This window comes from Pantherophis guttatus, chromosome 2 (assembly GCF_059756535.1).
Source record: "Pantherophis guttatus breed Tessera chromosome 2, ASM5975653v1, whole genome shotgun sequence".
NCBI lineage: Eukaryota > Metazoa > Chordata > Lepidosauria > Squamata > Colubridae > Pantherophis > Pantherophis guttatus.
In genome coordinates, this window is record NC_142064.1 from 223363350 (window position 1) to 223382607 (window position 19258).

Consider the following 19258-nt stretch of genomic DNA (forward strand, 5'->3'; position numbering starts at 1 on the left):
TTATATATACATACTTATCAGTGGTGGGTTGTTCCCGGTTCACACCAGTTCTATAGAACCAGTAGTAAAACCGGTGGGAGGCTCTGCCCACCGACCCAGACATCATCAAAATGCTTCTGCATTCCCTACAGGAACTTGATAAGATCTTGTTGGGGAAGGATGAGAAGGTATTATCCAAACTGTATCAATTCCTCTTAATGGATTGGATTGGAGAGGAGGTTATCAAGGATTAATGATTGCCTGGGGGAGAAATTTGGGATATTCGATTGAACTTGAAAAATGGGAAGAAATTTGGGGGAAAACCTTAAAATTAACAATGTCGGTTTCCTATAAGGAAAATATATACAAAATGCTGTATAAATGGCACTGCCTCCGGCTAGATTATCGAAGATGTTCCCGGGAACCTCTCTGGTTTGTTGGAAATGCAACGCCGCGATGGGAACTTATTTTCATAGTTGGTGGACCTGTCCCAGAGCAAAAGAATATTGGTCTAGAATTCAAAAATGGATTTTAGAAATCATAGGATGTAGGATAGAATTGAACCCGGAAACGTTTTTATTAGGCATGAAACCAGAGAACTTAAACAAATCTAATTGGTATCTCGCTCTCCACATCATCATTGCAGCCAGGATCTCGTTTGTGCAAGAATGGAAATCCAAAAATACGCCATCGGAGGCTACGTTAACCGCAAAGATCTAGGATTGTGCAGAAGCAGACAAGCTTACTGGACTTTTGCGAGATAGACAAGAATCGGGGTTATATAGGAGCTGAGACAGGTGGTATGCTTGGCTGCAAAAAAAGAAATCTTAAGAAAAATGGAAATATTAACCTTAGTGTGAACGTGGGTAAATATTTATAGGAGTATTGCATGGCAATTGAGAATCTTTTTTTTTCTGGATAAACTTTTCTTTCTTCTGATGAGTGGGTTTAATGGAGCTTTGTACTATCTCTAGGCGAAAATTGATACTTTAAAACTCTATATGTATTATATTACTCTCTGCAATTCTATCCATATTGTTATGCTTTTTTTTCTGTAAATTTTAATAATTTTCAATAAAAAACTTTTTTTAAAAAAAATGCTTCTGCGCATGCGCAGAAGAGCATGCACACAAGTGAGCGAAGCGCGTGCGCGCGGCCCAGTTGCAGACCAATAGTAAAGGTAAGTAGAATCCACCCCTGATACATATGTACATTCCAATCACACTATTCTCCTTTGGGGTGCAGAGTGTTGAACATGAGTAAGAAATAATCATAATAATGTATCAAAGAAATTAAAGGCATGCAATAGGAAAGGAAATGCAGTTTAACTTAGTTTACACAACAGCACTCACTGTACATCTCTGTGGATTTCAATCATAGTAAATCATCTTTGCTTCCATATTTACACATCATTGCATGCACTGCACTTCATTCCTGAGAATTCTCACTTCTCTCTTTTTTAGGATGTCATCAATTTCACCCAAACATAACTTTATTTCCCTCCATTTCAACCCTTCACTTTTTCTTCATATATTTGTTTTGCAATCTGACCCTCATTCATTCTCTCCATATGACAAACTATCTTAATATATTTCTTTCATATTTGCTAGTCACTTGTGTATTCAATTCAATCATTCATCACTCACTCATTCTTGTTCCTATTTTTTCTTGTTTTATGACACATACTTACGTATCTGATTTCAATTACATGCTTCTTATTTTTATGTTTCTTTTGACCTGCACTAAACTTCTTCCATATAAAAATGTGTGCAGAAGCACACTATTATATGCACCATTTTTATTTAAAAACAAAAACAACTCATTCCTTGCAACCACATAATACAACCTTCTAGCTTTTTGCTAGCATGTACAAGTTTTAAAATTTCTCCATGTATTTTCAGATCTTTACTAAGCATTCTACCAAAGTACACAAATTTACTACTTGGTCTAGGTTTTTTCTATTTATTATAACTTGTTATTGTTTATGCAATTTCCCTACCAAATATAAGAACCTTGGACTTTGATATATTAATGCAAATATTCAGAGCCGTACTCTTTGTTGCATACAGTCTATCTCTGCAAATCATTTGGGTTCTCAGCCGATAGCCAGAATCATTTACCTACAAAAGTACACATAAATTCATTCATTTTATTTATTTATTTTCTGCCTTTATGTTCCTAGTCAAATCACCTCAAACGTCACCAGAGGAATTACTTATACATTTATCCATAAATACATTAACCACCCAACAGAACATCACACTTCTTACTCCCTGCTCAATAGTGAACCATTCATTAAGCATTCTACTCTAATGTTGCCTACCATTCTTATTGTTATTCTGGAATCAATCCTCAATGTTATATTCATGCAAACTGTTCCAAAATTCAACCCTACTCACTTTACTTTATTCTATCTCTAAAAGGAACAAGCATGCAATAAATGTTCTCATATTTATACATTTCTCAATGAACCACACTGAAATATTTTAATTACATTGTAAAGTATTAAGCTTTTAGTCAAGGCCCAAACATGAGGTATCAGTCAAAATAAACTTATGTTCAATTATTTATGCATGTCTAAAATGTGAATATATTTTTTTGTTTTGAAAAGATAATGATCTGTCTACATAAGTTAAAAACATATACAATGATAGTTAACAATTCTAATTCATTTTGTATCATCTTCATTGATCATAGGTAGGTGGTAAATTATCTCACATGCCTCCTTTTATTAACTAACAAATTAAATTCACCTCTGTGTCCCAATTATATAATTTCAGGAATGAAGCTGTGACTACATTAATTAAGTAAAGTACTGTTTTGTAATTTCATATACATAAAATTGGACACTTGATCCTGGATCCAGAGTGATTACAATTTAATGGGGTAAATTCATATCAAGAATTTTAAATGATAAACTTGTAATATGAAACCTACAATTGAAAAAACTGTATCAAATGGATAAGAAAATATATATATAACATTATCCAAAAATAAGCTAATGTAACGTAAATCACTAAAGTTTGAATATCTTGGATGATATAATGCAGATCTGCCCTGCATTTTACCACAAGCATAAAACATAATGCCCAGATATTTAAAGATTTTAACATATTCTTGGATGTCCATTCAGCTGCTAAGAACTCTAGGATGCTTAGCAAAAAAAGAAGCTTTTAGTGTTACTCTGGTTGATTTTCAGAATCTCCTCATTACAATATGCAGCTAAGGCAATTTATTGTTGTCCAAGATATCAAATCAGTGTCATCTGCATACAAAAGGATCACAATATGTTTATTTGTCAACTTTTGGGAATACATAAATTAAATAACAAAGGGACCTATCAATCTCCTATTCAAATTGAAATTAAATTTAAATATAATAAAATAATTACAATCAAGAAGGGAGAAGTGTCTAGTACAGAGAAAAATGGCAGACTTTTGGTTTTACCACAGTTAAATTTAAATAAATTGTATCTTCTTTGCCTTTTTATATGAAATTTGTATGCATCTTCTTTAGCAAAAAGACAGTCATTTTAATGTATTCTCCATGTATCATTGAACATAATATTTTAATGTATTAAAATATGTATGTTCAATAATAAGTCTAATCAAGAAATTATTTTTATAAAGCTAGATAAGAATAAAGAATAATATTACAACCAGAGTATATTTATTAGAACTTTACTGTTTATTGGCTTCATTTCCTATTCAACTTTTATCCAAATCATGTCACACAGGTGCTTAGAAACCCAAAACATCACCCATTGCTTCAGGCCAACAAAGATGGCACTGTCATTCATTTTTGTTCCATAGTAGGAATAACAGTGTATTGGGAAGAGGAAAGGTTCACTATAAAACACTCTAACACTCTGGTCTTTAGAAAAACCCATAGACATAAAAGACAGATTTCGGCCATCCTATTGATCAAGAGAGGCAATATCAATACTGGAATATAATATTCCAGGATTTATTTATTTTATTTATTAAATTTGTTTGCCATCCATCTTGCCGCAATGTATAAAATCACATTAAAATTGCAATAAAATAAAAGTCATAAATAAAGATGGGGAGGAGGGGAGCAGCATTCAGGATTTAGGAATACAGAATATTTAAACTCTTCATGCCATCGTAAATCAGAAGTCAGTATTTTCTACTTCAAGGATTTTTTATCAAATGAATAGCCAATTTATATACTGTATAATCCTGGAAGAGAAAATGATGCCATATAACAGTGATGGAGAACCTATGGCACACATACCACAGGTGGTACACGGAGCCCTCTCTGCAGGCACGCAAGCCATCACCTAGCTCAGCTCCACTGTGCATGCGCATCCCACCGGCCAGCTGATTTTCGGGTCTGCCCTGCAAGCGGCATACTGGGGGAGTCCTACCTTTCTCCTCACTTTCTGATGCCTGTGCCTTCCCAGATCTCCGGAGATTCCCCTCCCAGCGATGTTTTGGGAGGCGAGGCTTTTTTCCCTCCCTCCCCAGCTGTTTTGGGAGGCAAAGGCTTTTTTTCCCCCTTCCCAGCCGTTTTGGAAGCTTCCCCCCTCCCACTCCCAGCCGTTTTGGGAGGCAAAGGCTTTTTTCCCTCCTCCCAGCCATTTTTGAAGCTTCCCCCCCCACTCCCAGCCATTTTGGGAGGCAAAGGCTTTTCCCCCTCCCTCCCAGCCGTTTTGGAAGCTTCCCCCCCCACTCCCAGCCGTTTTGGGAGGCAAAGGCTTTTTTCCCCTCTCCCAGCCGTTTTGGAAGTTCCCCCCCCCACTCCCAGCCGTTTTGGGAGGCAAAGGCTTTTCCCCCCCTCCCAGCCATTTTGGAAGCGTACCCCCCCCAGCTGTTTTGGGAGGCAAAGGCTTTTTTTTCCTCCCCCCCCCCATCCGTTTTGGGAGGCAAAGGCTTTTTTTTCCTCTCCCAGTCATTTTGGAAGCTCCCCCCCCACTCCCAGCCATTTAAGAAGCTTTCTCCCCCCACAGCCGTTTTGGGAGGCAAATGCTTTTTTTCCCCTCCCAGCCGTTTGGAAGCTTTCTCCCCCCACCCCAGCCGTTTTGGGAGGTAAAGGCTTTCCCCCCCAGTGCTGTTTTGGGATGTGAGGCCAAAAGGGGGGGTTGTGCATGCATGTAGGGGTCGCGTGCGCATGTGGGGGGTCACGTGCATGTGCAGAGGGTGGGGCATGCGGGAGGGGCATTGCATTATAGGTGTGGGCATGTGCGTGCGCACGATAGTGTGCGCGCGCACGCTTTTGGCACCAAAGGAAAAAAGGTTAGCCATCACTGCCATATAAGGTAGAAATGTGCAGAAAAAAAGGATTTCTCTACAGATTCTCCCAGTGGTCAGACCCTCAATAGCAAAGCACAAATTCTCCAAGTACAAAAAAGGAACAATGTGGAAGCTTGCTTGGCTGACACTGATATAAAATTTCTAATAAAAAAATTAATACACGAATTGTTTGAGAGCACACCTGAGGAAATGCTACTTGCAGAGGCCACAAAAATTGAGAGAGTCATAGACAAATACAACACGTTCCAGAAATCAGAAAACACCCACTGAAAGTTTTACTATCCAAAAAAGAAGTTCAGTGATGCCGACTCAACATTTGCCTGTCAGATAAGGAATTACCCCTAGAACAGTGATGGTGAACCGGAACGTGGGTGTGGGCGTGCACACACGAGTCAGAAACCGGATGACCAGCTGGTCTTTGGGTTTCAGGTGCGCGCATGCATGCCAACCAGCTGGCCTTTGTGTGCACCAGAGCGCCAGAAACCCGAAGACCACCTGGCGACAGCACGCGTGCCCACAGAGAGGACTCTGTGTGCCACCTCTGGCACGCGTGCCATAGGTTCACCATCACAGCCCTAGAAGATATTTCTTCCAAGGGAAAACTGAAAATAGGGTGCAAAGCACAGGTCAGTCCACCGTAGGTTTGCATATCTTCTGTGGGACAAGGAGAACCCAATCCATAAGCAGCTGCACCTATGAGAAGTGAACATAGGGCTTCCAGAGTTTCTGACTACAATTCTTTCTGATCTGTGAGAGCAACTGTGGTGAAGCCACTTCATAACTCCTCTAGAACCAGATCAGATTTTGAGACAGATTGACAAGAAAGCTGAGATGCTGCTGCAGTAAGGAAACCTTCTAGGAGGTACATGAGCTACTCACAACCTAGTAACTGGAAGAAAGTGACTGCTAACACCCAGAAGCTGCAAATGTGAGACCAATCCATATTGGTTTATATTGTCTGATAGCCAGAATTAGTGGTTCAGAGCCAGATGGATACCGCTTGGATGAATCAGAACTTAATGAATCTGTTCATTAGGGTAAGGTGGTTAACAGAAGTTTTCACAGATCCTGGCATGAAATTCACATCAAGGTGTTAAGTATTTGATATCTGTCCATCTCCTACAACACATGGACTACTGAAAAGTCTGAACTTCAAGAACTTTGATTGAGAAATGTGTTAATGAAGAATCTAACAACTGGGACTTGGTATTGCTTCAGTTCCTGTTGTCTATCAGGTAGTATCACCTCCAAGTCTCTGAGATGCAATCATAGCACTGAAACCGTATCATTCGAAAAGAAAAGGGCTTCTTGGCAAAATGAATATCATGTACTTTGCAGATCAACTTCATGTGCAGCTTGCCTATGAAATTGTATGTAGGGCACAAAGCAAACAGAAGGTATTGTTCAATGATCACACTAGGGATTAGGGTGGTATAGTCAGGGAGTCCATTTTCAGCCCTCCAGCCTTGTCTATAAGATCAGGCAGAACGACAATTGCCAACCTACCACAAGGAGAAACTGGGGCATGTAAATTATGTAGTGAAACTTCCAAGAAAAAACCCTCTACCCTAGCTTTTCTGAAACCTTATTATATCCATGAAAAGGTGGCTCATCCAGAGTCCATTATATTATCTATTTGATTCCATGCAGACCATTTTATTTTACAATGTCTTTTAAAACAGTAATTAAGATAATTTTATTTTGCCTCTCTGAACCTTATCTTGTTACTATTCTGTTTTATTGTAATGCTTCATTATATCTCTTAAGTAATTTGTTGTTAATTAAGCATTACTAAATAGCAGCTACATGAATACATACATACACACACACAGAGTACATGCATATAATTTACAATAAACATATATAGAAAGGAAGTTTGTACTCAAAATCAAACTGATTTTATTATCAAAGCACAAATAATTTACAGCCTGCATATGCTGCTTCTTCATACTTTACACCTTATATTTATCACTCCAGAGCTTCTTATTAAAGAAGGTATGAACTGGGTATGTTTTAAACAAGATTTCCATTCTATTGCAACTTAATTAACATATTCTGTACTCTCTTTTCAGTAAGTTCACAATTCTATGAAAAAGCTTCAATGCTTTTAAATCCATTTTATCATTAAAATATTTCACAGAATATCGGCAACTGGTGTACATTTCCACCTATCATGTAATACTTCATTTCAATCACTGCTCTCAACACTTGGCTGCATATGAATAGCACAAGCTGCTATAAGGCTGTAGATATGTGTATCATTATATTAGGTATTGTCAATATAGAACATCAATGGAACAGTTCTGATAATACTTCTAAAACACTATTCAATTCATTGACAACTAAAATGAAGCAAATAGGAAGTCTGAGACATCTTACCTGTCATAGCCAGCATTCTACATTGTTATAGAATCATAGATTTGGAAGCAACCACAGTCAAACTCTCCGCACAAAATTTAAGATCCACTTTGCTGAACACCTAATTGTCACAGTGCTGTCTAATATCTATGTATACTTACCCATGTAGTATGGCTGTATTATTTATCCTTATTATCTTCTTTACTATCCCTCTTATTGGTATGATTATGATTATGATTACACTGAGAGCTTCTGCACCGGACATAAATTCCCTGTGTGCCTAATCACGTTTGGCCAAATAAAGTATTCAATTTTAGAACATCACAGACAGATTATCATCCAGCCTCTATTACAACAAAGGAGAATTTACTACTGCACGTAGCAGTCTGTTCTATTAACTGACAGCTCATACAGTCAGGAAATTCCTCCTGAAGTCTAGCCGGAAACTACTTGCATGTAGCTTTAACTAAATGGTTTTGGTCCTGGCCTTAGGGGCAATAGAGAATAAGTCCTCTCCTGTATGAAACCTCTTCAGATATTTGAAAATGAGATTATTCATCTAGTCTCTAGACTAAATATATCCAGGAAGTTTAATAATCCTTGTAGAGCTTGGTTTCTAGATACCTGACTAAATTTGGTAACCCACCTCTGAACTTATTCCAGTGTGGTTGTCCTTTTTCAGGTGTGGACTGAGATGAAGAGTAACGTAAAACAATTATTTTTTGTGGCCTGAACTTTATATTCCTATTATTGTACCTCAAGATAGCACTTCTCTTTTAAGCAGCTATATCACTGCTGACTCATATTTAATTTGTGACTCACAGGGATATCTTGATTCTTTTTCATACACACTAACATGCTAATTTGGAATTCTGGAGCCTGTAGTCTCAATCTGAAAATTGTTTCAAGATATAATTACATTGGAAGCAGCAAAACAACCAACATTAAATGAATAATGGCCCTAGCAGCTGCATCACACTACTAGCTCATGTTTAACTTGGGATCAACAAGGAGATCCTGTCCTTTTCAGATGCATTACAGGCCTTCCCTGTCTTAAATCTTTTATTTTTGCTATTCAGATGTAAAACTTTTTTGCTTTACAATTCCATCCTATTTGATTTAGACTAAGCTTGTCTAGATCTTTTTAAATCTTCTCTTACATGTAAGTTATTATTTACTCCTCCTAATTTAGTATTATCTACAAACATGATGTACCTCCTCAACTCTCTCAGGAAAGCCCTGTGGCACTCCATTCAATACTTTCCTCCTAACTAAAATCTACCCTTTGGATATGGTATTCAGTCAATTGTGAGACAACCATAACATCATTAGCCATATTTAATCATTTTATTAAAGAGACTATTATGAGAAACTTGTTAAAAGTTTTGCTGATGTCCAAGTACACAAAGTCTACGTCATTCCCCTGATCTGCTAAGCTAATATGCAGCTTCAACCATATTGCAGCATTCAACAGTGAAGGATGTCAACTGATAGCTCGAAGTCTCTAGTTTTAATTTCACATGGCAACCGTCTGTTCTATTCCTTTTAAACAGACCTTCACTACCCCAGACAGATTGAGACAATCACAGAAGGCTCCATCTATTTTCACTGTAATTAGACACTATTACTAGCAAACTGCGCTTACAAAAAAAAAACTCTGGTATTATGTGAGATTAAGTAAGAATAAGACTACAAATGAATCACTCCCTTGCAGAAATGGATTGAACAAAATGTAAGAAAACTAAAGGCCCATTCAGTTTTTATTGTTGAATCTGGTTGATATTTTTAATTTCTTCCTCAGGTTTATCATGGGACAAGTGATTTTGTATGGAAGGCACAAAGTTTTCTTCATCACAACTGTTGCCTTCTATTGATGTTTGACAGAAGTGGGTGATTATTTCTGCTCTAGCTTTTTTGGTTGTTGTTGTTTTTTGCCTGATCTTGCTAATGAAAGGCATACTGTACTATTGGATATTTTATAATAATTAGTTATTTTGCTTTAGTTAAAAATGTATAGCATAGAGTTCTGAAAATTGCTAATTTTGCTAAAGATTGAAGTCAGTCAACTCCCATTAAGGTTTATGTTATTAATACTTTCAGTAAGAAACTTAAGACCTACAGATGTCACAAAACTTAATTAATTTAGATTTTCTGCATGGTATGTATTCATGGTTGGAGGCTGAAGCATTCTGATTAGTAATGCAGGTTTTATAACTATAACAGAGAAGAGATTTACAGGAAATACATCACAGAGACAAGGAAAGCCTAATAACTAGCTAGCTACTCCTATTAGGAGGAGAGTCCAAGTACTCTGTGTGTGTCTGTCTCTGTCTGTTGGTATTCTTGGGAAGAAATGCAGAAAGAAGGGATCTTTGATTAGCAAAGTCTTAGACCAAGAATAGGCAGAGTAAAAGGGGTAAATCTCTAATTCTTTATCTACACCTTACTGCCCCCTTGTGGCCTGTAGGTCAGGAAGTATTAAAGTGTTATGTACTTAGGATATGGGCATTCACAAAAGTAGCCAATGAAATCTATGTTCCTATATTTTAATGAGTTTTGTGTAGTACAGTTTTTGTGCAATAATGAATCAGTGGATGCATTATGGACTACAAACAAATCCTGGATTTTGCATTTACGGGGACATAACCAACAACAATAGAATTTTCATCTAAACGAACAATTATCATCATAGATAGAGTAGAAAGGATATTTATTTATTTTCTTGAAAAGCTTTCAAAATCAAACAGAAAATAGCAATCCACATTAATATTCGTATAAAAAAGTGGCAGGTGTGTTAGAGAAGGAAGGGATTTAAGACTTTTCTAAACATCAGACTTAAGGCCATCACAATTGTCTCCAGGTGTGTTTAAGATGTTGTTTGTCACTTTTTAAAGGCCTACATCAGGGCTGTCAAACTCCCTGCCTGCAGACTGGATGCGTCATGTGCTGGCCACACCCACAACCAATTTAGCAAAGGGGAAAAAAGTCCCGATACATCAGGTGATGCCGCTGTGACAACATGAGTTTGACACTTCTGGCCTACATGGCTCAGAGCCTGGGTATCAGTAGCAATACCTTATATCAGTAACCTATCTGCCTGCCTCATAAAATTTAGTTGGGCACCTCTTCAAGTGTCCCCTTGATCAGAGACTGCTATTTTCATCGTCCACAGAAGCATGTCCTTTCAGTTGCTGCCCCCTTTCCACAAAATAGTAACCTGACATTGAAATAAACACCTCCCTCCCAGCCTTCAGGAAATTGGTGAAAACTTGGTGATTTCATCGAAGTATGCAAACTATGTAAAATAAACATAAACTTAACTCCCTGGACTAAAATTCTGTTTTGAATTTTTTGAATAGAGTACTAGAGAATCTAATTTTTATTTTACTGTACTTCTATTTATTTCACAGATAATGTGGTTGAACAGTGTATTTTTTTTAAAAGAAGGAAGCTAGATGGCTTATTTCAGTGGAAGACATACTGTTTCCAATTTCACCAAAAGCGTTTTAAAAAGGGAGATCTATGTTCACAAAGTATAACCAAGGAGATCATGATGATAATAAGCATATTATTACATTTCTTCTGAACAAATATGAAAGTTAACAGTAATGTGTAACACTAAATACTTCCTTGAGTAGATCCTGATGATTAATACAGAGCATATCCATGGAGTTTTCTTCAGAAATCATACTTTTGTTTTTGCCTTCTTTTGCCATTTTTTAAAAAAGTTTCCTGCCTAGGTTACAGCTCTAGGATTTCCCGATGGTCTCCCATTCAATATATAAGTATGTCTGATTCTGCTTAGCTTTTGGAGATTAGTAAAACAACAAAAACTCTAAATTCCGAGGGATTCGCTGAAGAGGCTATTCTCTTGTCCTACTAATCTCTTTTAACTTTTTTTTTTTTTGTAACATGTTTTATTTCATTTTGAAAACAAATTTGTCTTCAGTCCAGCTGGACTTGTGAGGGAGCAGAAATTGAAACCCAACAGAAACACAACAGTAAGTAAGGAGCATAAAGATTTAGAGGGGACTAACCCCAGCTACAGAAGGAATGGTCAATTTGTTAAGACAACAAGAATACAGAATATAGAATAACAGAGTTGGAAGGAACCTTGGAGATCTTCTAGTCCAATCCCCTACCTAGGCAGGAAACCCTACACCACTTCAGACAAATGGTTATCTAATCTCTTCTTAAAAACTTCCAGTGTTGGAGCATTTACAACTTCTGGAGGCAAGTTGTTCCACTGATTAATTGTTCTGTCAGGAAATTTCTCCTTAGTTCTAGGTTGCTTCTCTCCTTGATTAGTTTCCACCCATTGCTTCTTGTCTTGCCCTCAGGTGCTTTGGAGAATAGCTTGACTCCCTCTTCTTTGTGGCAGCCCCTGAGATATTGGAACACTGCTATCATGTCACCCCTGGTCCTTCTTTTCATTAAACTAGACATACTCAGTTCCTGCAACCATTCTTCATATGTTTTAGCCTCCAGTCCCCTAATCATCTTTGTTGCTCTTCTCTGCACTCTTTCTAGAGTCTCAACATCTTTTTTACATCGTGGCAACCAAAACTGGATGCCAAGTATTCCAAGTGTGGCCTTACCAAGGCATTATAAAGTGGTATTAACACTTCACGTGATCTTGATTCTATCCCTCTGTTTATGCAGCCTAGAACTGTGTTGGCTTTTTTGGCAGCTGCTGCACACTGCTGGCTCATGACTCCACTAGGACTCCAAAATCCCTCTCACAGTTACTACTATTGAGCCACCTGTGCATTTTGTTTTTCTGGCCTAAATGTAGAATCTTACTTTTTCCCTCATTCAATTTCATTTTGTTAGATAGCGCCCAATGTTCAAGTCTGTCAAGATCCTTCTGTATCTTAAGCCTATCTTCCAGCGTGTTAGCTATTCCTGCTAGCTTGGTGTTGTCTACAAATCTGATAAGTTTCCCATCTGTCCCCTCGTCCAAATCATTGATGAAGATGTTGAAGAGTACTGGGCCTAAAACAGAGCCCTGGGGTACCCCATTGCATACTTCCCTCCATGTAGATGTAGTTCCATTGAGGATACACGTTGAGTGCATTTGGTCAGTATGTTATGAATCCATCTGGTGGTGATGCTGTCTAACGCACATTTTTCTACTTTATCTAGTAGTAGGTCATGCTCTACTTTATCAAATGCCTTACTGAAGTCCAAGTAAATTATATCGATTGCATTTCTCTGGTCCACTAATTTTGTCACTTTGTAAAGGAATGCAATAAGATTAGTCTGGCATGATCTGTTTTTGACAAACACATGTTGGCTTTTGGTTATTACTTTGTTTGCTTCTAGGTGTTCGCTGATTCGTTGCTTGATTATATTTTCCAGAATCTTCCCTGGTATTAAGGTCAGGCTGATAGGTCTGTAGTTTCCTGGATCTATGTTTTTCCTTTTCTGAAGATGGGAACTACATCAGCTCTACATCATCAGAATGTTATTTCATATCTCCACAATCAGAGATGATTATCTTCTTGGTTTGCCATTCTTTGAGCCAAAACTCTCTGTTTTCCTCCCAACGTCCATTCCCACTCTGACTTGGCCAAAGACCACATGTTTCCCATCCAACCATTCAGTTTTCTCAGTGCAGATGAAGAACTGAGACCCATTTGTATTGGGACAAGCATTCACCATAGATAAACTGCCAGAGCCTGTGTGTTTGAGCATGAAAATCTCATCAACAAACTTCTCACCATAAATAGATTTACCGCTTGTTCCATTATGGCGGGTAAAGTCACCACCCTGACACATGAATCCAGGAATGACTTTGTGAAAGCATGATCCCTTGTAACCGAATCTTTTCCCCCCAATGCTCAACACACGGAAATTTTCTGCTGTCTTTGGAACTGTGTCTGCAAACAGCTCTAAGTTGATGCACCCAAGGGGCTGTCTGTCAGCAGTAACATCGAAAAACACGAGAGGGTTAGGCATAGCTGAGGGAAATGCACTGTGTGAATGAAATGTAAGAGTTTTTTAAAAAAAGTGTGGCACTAGCCACAGACAAGGACCAGCAACCACAGCTCCACACCAGCTAATGCGGTGCAGCGGGAAACTCTTTTAACTCTTATTCAAACCTGAATATTGGAGATTCACCAACTACTGCTTTATGTTCTGCTTAAAAAAGAGCTGCCAGAGAAAAACCCCACCCACTTGATATTTATTTATATCCTCCCTTTATTATTTTTATAAATAACTCCAGGCAGCGAACATACCTAATACTCTATCTTCCTTCTATTTCCCCATGACAACAATCGTATAAGGGTAAAAAGTCACCCAGTTTTCCTCATGCCGAAGATGGGACCACAACTCAGAGTCCCTTGATTTCTAGCCAGATGCCTTAACCACTAAATCAAACTGGTTATACACTAGACCAAGCTATATTAACTTATAAAACTGTGTATACACTAGACCAAAACACATTATGTATATAATTCTTTATTTCTTAAAAAGTAAAGATTTCTCCAATATAGTACTGCAGCAAGGGTCATTCTTGGTAATTTATTGTCAAGACAGATGCTTCCCATCTACAATCTTGCATTAAACAACAGATATTTTAACATATTGCATTACACTATCTATCTTAGTGAACTGCCCATCTTGTAAAATCATTTTAATTATGTTATTTTCTCTGTGCAATCTTCCACATCTACAATTATTTATAGTATTATTGTCTTGGTTCCTTTTTAGTCACAGCTTTTAACATTGTTGCAACAGTTCCTAAATGGAGAGATTTATTTGATTTATTGTTTAATGACTAGATGGAAATGCTTCAATGGAGGTCCCCCCCACTTCCCGCGCTTTCATAAAGTTCCCTCCCTTTGCTTTCTTCCAAAAGTTTAGGACATTAGTTTGGTCAAGGAACAGGACTGATTTTTTCTAGTCAATGGTGAATTTTTGTTCTGAAACTGCCACTTATTTCTGGATAATCACATTAGTATAATCTCTGAATTCTGCAAGATTCAATTTCAGCATCAATAAAGTGCACCAGGAGGGTAAAATGCCAACCTATCAAGATGGATGATTTCTTTTTATTTTCATAGAGATTTCCTCAACTTTAACTTTGCCCTTGCTCTCCCCTTCATCTCAGCCTTTCCTGCTCTCTTCCACAGCTACCTCCAAATGCCCATCTGTCAGTTTCATTTAATAGAAACCTATAATTCCAAGGTAATGGATGCACTTGGCTAAGGAAAGATAATCTCTTTGGGCTCGCTTCAGTTGTTTCATCCCTGTTATCATATTAATACTGATTAAATGCAAAGCACAACATTTAAGTGAGACTGCACATATTATTTAAGGACGACAAAAGCAGACAATGTTGGGCCCGCACACTGATTTGCATAAAGAAACAGTCCGTTTCAAAAAATGACTGAGTCGTACTTGAAGGATGCATGAGACCAACACTATACATTATCAACTTCAGCAACCATAATACACTGCTTCAAAAGGCATGGGTCTCTATAAAGTAACATGAATGGACAGAGTATGATTACATGTTGTTGCTGCAGATCGCATTGCCTGTTCAGACTTAATGATTGGCTCAAGCTGATATTTCAACTAAAATCTGTGTCATTAATAAACCTCTAATATGTATGGAGTCCAAGGGGCCACCAGGATTTCTTTTAATTGGAATAGTTTTTTGAAGTAATACAAAGATGTATCTTGGGTTTCATCATTCAGAAAAATGAATAAAATGGGCATGAGGCTAGATTTTGAAATAAAGCTTATACTTAAATGGAAAACACTATTCTCAAATAAAACACAAAACAAGGCATGCTATTAAACTTTAAAAAATCCATTTATCCTAAGCAAAATAATATATGTTTTAAGAAATATGTGAATTTGTTATACTGAAGTAATGAAGTTATCATAACTTTTTAACTGTAAAAAGTCAACAGCAAAATTCAGAAAATATATTAAAATTGTTTGTGATTCAGAATATTGGTAGGAGAATTATTAAAGACTCCTGCCACGTTAACTTTTAATTGTAATGGGAGAATTTGGAAAACTAAGAACTGATCCTAAAGGCATCAGAGCTATAACAGGCAACAGTTTTACTAAGGACAAATAGAAAGGGAAAGGGTTCAAACTGCTACATTCAACAAATGGGAAGTTCATGGAAAAGAAAAACATAGCGTTATGTGAAAGTGTCACAGATGAGTCTGGTGAAACACAACTAACACAACTACCTCTCAGTTTTTGACGCCTTAGGAAGAGATTTCCCAAAGCTTTATTGCACAATGCCCACCACTGGATCATGTCTTAAACTTATACCCTTGCCTGAAGATGTGACGCTCCAGAACAATGGAACAAATAAGACAGACACCTACCCACAAACACACCTGGGGGGAAAAACTGGGTTATTACCCCAATTCCTTGGCAACAGCATCTTTTCTAGACTGTAGCATAGTAAAGGGAAGAAACCAGGTCAAAAAAATTCATAGTTATGTCAGATTTTCTCCTTCAACTAACCATGCTACCTCCTTAAATGCCAAGTTATTTGCATTTAACTCACCCTTCTAAATAGAGCAGAATAAGCTACAAATTATGGATGTAATCATTTCATCCTCCTGTTCCCAAATATTTGCAGGGTATCATTCAGGAAACAGCAAGTTAACATTAACACCCATAACACAAAAATCTACTCAGTTTACCCAATTTCAGATATCAAATACATCAAGAGAAAGAAATTGAAAAACAATATTCACAATCTACAGCCTGAGCTCTAGTCAACCTGATAGAATGATTCCTGCATTTATATTTGTAAAATGGGGATTACAAGCCAGTTTAAAAATGGAAGGATATGAATCTTAAAAGAGAATACAATAAATAGTACCTAAAATTATGTGCGGGCTTACACACACACTCACATACTTAGTAGAAATGAGCAAAATTACAACACAATTACTGCAAACAATATGTATACATTAGGAAAAGTTACAATAAATATATTTTAGCACATTTTGGCATATGTACAAAAACAGCTAAAGGGTTTATGGTATGATACCTACACAAAACTATTACAAGTAGCAAATACAGGCCACTGCACTTTAAATCAAATCAAGCTAACCACAGTTCATATTTAATTTAATTAACTAAAAATTACAATGAATTCCTGAGTTAATCAAGTAAAGCAAATGAGATTTGCCCATTCTCACTGTTAGGATTAAAGCACGCATGTTCGATATAACACCTCTTTTTAAAGAAGTTAAATATATCTTTTTAAAAAAAAAAAACACCTGACATGTTTCTGAGTTCCAGCCAGGCATGAGGATGCTATTCTAATTTATTTTATTATGTTTTATACCTCTATTGCTACTATTATCATTTTGTCATTTGGGAATACTCTTAGGATAGCATACAACACAATAATGGAAAAAGATCATTCCTGCAGGGAATAGTAATGATCATGCATACAATTTCAAAATAAATAAAAAGATGTGCACTACAACAACACCCAAAAGGGAGGGCCTCTTCAAGCTGATCTGGGGTGAGAAGGCAGCCACGGAAGGCTGTGTGCGGGCTTTCGGGGCTGTTTTCTCGGTGCCGGAATGGATCTGGGGTGAAAAAGCAGCTGTGGAAGCCGTACGCGGCCTAACAGGGCTGCTTTCTCAGCGCCAGAGGTCTCATCAAACTGATCTGGGGCGAGAAAGCAGCTGCGGAAGACCATATGCGGCCTTACAGGGCTGCTTTCTCGGTGCTGGAGGCCTCATCAAGCCCTTTGCTGATGAGAAAGGAGGGAGCAGGCAAAGAAACAGGCTGGAGAGGAGACAGATCTTTGGCGTGGCAGGATGGGGGGGAAGCAATTGTGGGGACCCCAGGGGAGGGAGAATGATGTATCTGTGGGTTGGGGGAGGCCTTGGGTGGTCTAAAGTAGTTGGCCTGTTCCCTCACTAGGCTCCCCCATGGCCTTCCCCACCCCAAGATACCTCATGTGCACTGAACGAGCCACACATTAGATTAGTGAATGCATGGGCGAAAGGAGGAAATGATGTCGTTCAAGGTATGAGATTCACTCCCACTAATTCTCGAATTACAGATGGAATGGGCAGGCTCCATTGCATTCGTAACCCAAGGACTACCTGTAAGGTACTACCTTGTAATACCTGTAAGGTATTACAAGATGCAAAAGGGAAAAAAAAGAATTGAATTTACCTTGTTTGATAATCCAATAGCTGTCATCTTGTGTTTTTTTTTTAGAGAAGGATATCGGAAATGTTGTCTGCTTGCAGCTCCAGTGGGCCCCAAAAGAAAAGGATTGTTCAGATCCCTTTCAGTTGGTTTAAAGCCAGGATGTAGTACTCAGAACTCCATTGATTGTGACTTCCAGGGAAGAAATGGCAGACTGAAGACACCTCTGTGAGAAGCAAAGCTGATGATTGTGGCTAAGAACAAGGAACTAATGAGTAAATTTGCTCCTTCGTCCCTCTCTGGAAAAAGAGAGCATGTGAGATTAAGCACATGATGTTCTATATGTAGAGGTTGCTCCTCACAAAGAGGCTGCAAGGCAGTGGTTGCCAAAGGATGGGAGAATCAGGAGCCAAGGGAATTTGTCATTCTTGCTCCAGCTATAGTCAAAGCTATGAAAGGACATTAAGTTCATACTTCCTTTCCTAAGGAAGCTTTGCAAAATTGCCTGACTGCTTTAAAAAAGCTAGACACCTTCAAAATGACAAGGCTGGAAACAGGTTAGTGCCTTCAATTCTTAATATATAAAAAAATGAAACTGTATCTTCATAAACTTTAGGAATTCAAAATAAACAGCAAAAAGCAAGACAAAGTTTTGGCTATAAAAAAACTTAAATGGATTAAGGAAGGGCTCAAAAATATTAGAATATTTAATTTTCAATATTAATACTTTGAAGTTAATGTTTAAAAATGTATTTTCACAGGAAAGAAAAATGTATTTTCTATATTGGAGACATAACAAGATAAGCAACTTAAAATGGATTCAGAGATATTGTTGAGGAATGGGGACTCTGAATCAACAATATCATGTACATAATGTGTTTTTAAGAACACCCTGTTCCCAGAAGAAACTGTTATACCAGAAGACGAATGCTTATATATTTAAATCTTTAAAGTCTGTTTGATCATTGTAATTAGCATTTAAACCTTCCTAAACAAAAATGCTGGGAGTTTACTGTGAATTGTAAGTTGTAGGGGAGTTTAACCTAACCTTCTGAGATCCCTACAGACAAGTAACTGAACATGGAAACCAGTGAAGCATGGGGCTCTTGTTTACCTAACCTCTGCACTGTAAGAGACATCAATCCCTGCCTTATTAAAGAAATGCATACACCAACCTGGCATGCTGGCTGAAACAGCTCTCTCAAATTCACAGTTTCTCAGAGGTCGAAGGAAGTTCTGGAGAGGCCTGTTCCATAAATAAAATCCTTCTGCTTGGCGATAACTAAATTGTATTAAGGCTGGCTCAGACAGCTCCAATTAAAACTCTTTGGTGGGGTTGGACTAAAAAACTCTACCCTAGATTGCTCACAGATAGGAGCTTTCTCTTTATTTTCTTCTTTACCTTGTTTGTAAAAGAGAAATAGAAGAAAATCTGCAACCTATGCCCCCAAGTGCACTAATAACCTTAAGCACAGCAACTTGCTTTC

General features: G+C 37.7%; 1 protein-coding gene and 1 pseudogene across 4 annotated transcripts in view; both read right to left on the bottom strand.

Moving 5' to 3' along the window:
- The window catches only part of EEFSEC (eukaryotic elongation factor, selenocysteine-tRNA specific), a 176418-nt gene that overhangs the window by 29471 nt on the left and 127689 nt on the right, over positions 1-19258 (bottom strand). The gene's annotated exons all lie outside the window — the stretch shown is intronic.
- On the bottom strand, positions 13066-13589 carry LOC117673849 (peptidyl-prolyl cis-trans isomerase A pseudogene; annotated as a pseudogene).